The sequence below is a fragment of the Sceloporus undulatus genome, unplaced genomic scaffold (genome assembly GCF_019175285.1).
Source record: "Sceloporus undulatus isolate JIND9_A2432 ecotype Alabama unplaced genomic scaffold, SceUnd_v1.1 scaffold_10533, whole genome shotgun sequence".
Lineage (NCBI taxonomy): Eukaryota > Metazoa > Chordata > Lepidosauria > Squamata > Phrynosomatidae > Sceloporus > Sceloporus undulatus.
Genome location: NW_024813451.1, coordinates 820 through 2,482, shown reverse-complemented (window position 1 = coordinate 2,482; position 1,663 = coordinate 820). Strand labels below are relative to the sequence as shown.

Sequence of the window (1,663 nt, the reverse complement as noted above, 5' to 3'; positions counted from 1 at the left end):
AAAGAACAGTTTTGCCTTTTGTTTCCCTCCAGGCAGAGAAGCACAGCCGTGGCCAATAGATCCCAGCTCTTCTCTTTCTTTTCACAGACTGAGACCAACTTCTGTGACCCTGGATCAGGTAGGGACCAAATTCCCTGGAGGACCAAGAAGGAATCAGGCTGGGTTCCCTGGTTCTCGGCTTGTCTTTCTGGGCCAGGCAGAACCACTCCCTTTCCTTTATTGAGTCAAAGTTGTTCACTAAAGTGACTGAGTGCCATTACACTAAAGATTAAATTGCATTCAGCAGCCCTTCAGTAAGTTGAGTTGATGGGGATCTTTTTTATTTAGGTGAGCTTTGAGGAGGTGGCTGTGTATTTCAGTGAGGAGGAGTGGTGCTTTCTGGATCCAGACCAAAGGGCCTTGCATACGGAAGTCATGGAGGAGAATTTGGAGACGGTGGCTTCCTTGGGTAAAATTCCCTTCTTTTCAAGCTACTCCCAAAACTAGATGCAGTATTTCATGTGAGGCATGACCAATGCAGAACAGAGTAACCTTTATAAAGACACATATTTAGAGAGGCAGGATAGAAAATAAAATAATAACAATAATAGATTTTGTTTATGGAGGATTTGCTGTAGCAACTGTGAAGCACAGTGCAGTTCCTTTTCCTCGTTATTTTAAAGGAGGAATATCTGTCAGCAAACCCAGTTGAGAAAGAGGATAGTTCTTGGGTTCATGTTTTCATGGATGCAAGCAAATAGGAGTTCCATCAAAGAGCTTTCTACTTTGGCCACTCTCTGCCATAGGCTTCCCAGGAATGCCATTGGAGAAGCTCTGGGGTCTCATTTGTCTTTCCAGTAGCCTACTCACAATAATGTCTGTTAGGTAGTCATTTTGTTTTGGGGGTTTTGTCCTCTCTTGCGCTTTGACCACATATTTTTCTCATTTCCAGGAGGTGACATAAATGGGAATGCAGACGGAAGTGAATGTCTTTGTCTTGTTTGTGGGAGAAGCTTCAGTTGTAAGTCAAACCTTAATCTTCACAGGAGAACTCACATAGGAGAACAATCTTATAAAGATGGAGAGAGTAGTTATAGGGAAAAACTGATTTCCCATGAACCCTCTCAAATAACAAAGAAACCATTTCAATGTTGTAAATGTGGCAAAAGCTTCAGGTGTAGGTCACACTTTGTGTCACACCAAAGACAGCACTCAGGGGAGAAATCATTAATAGGTTTGGAGTGTAGCAAGAACCCAAAGCAGAAGATACACCAGATTAACTATGAAGCAGGACATGCAGGGAAGAAACTTTTGAAAAGCTTGGAATGTGGAAAGAGTTTCAGTGAGGATATAAGCCTTATTCATCACCAAAAAATTCACACAGGAGACAAACCATTTCCTTGCTTGCAATACAGAGAACGGTTCCATCAGAAGTCATACTTAACTCGTCATCAATTAAGTCTTACAGGAGAGAAACCATTTAAATGCCATGAATGTGGAAGGAGTTTCAGTCAAAAGAGTACCCTTGGTCATCATCAGTTAGATCATTTGGGGGAGAAAATATTTCAATGCTTGGAGTGTGGAAAGACATTTAGTCAGAAGGCTGACCTCTCACGTCACAAGACAACGCATACAGGGGAGAAAGCGTTTCAGTGCTTCCAATATGAAAAGATGTTCAGTCAGA

The 1,663-nt window shown here is 42.0% G+C and overlaps 1 long non-coding RNA gene across 1 annotated transcript; it reads left to right on the top strand.

The window, feature by feature from the left end:
• Window positions 1–31: 31 nt before the first annotated feature.
• Window positions 32–1,113, top strand: LOC121918406. Its single transcript, XR_006101223.1, has 3 exons — window positions 32–118; window positions 328–448; window positions 932–1,113. It is a non-coding gene; the product is annotated as an uncharacterized LOC121918406 (long non-coding RNA).
• The last annotated feature ends 550 nt before the right edge of the window (window positions 1,114–1,663 follow it).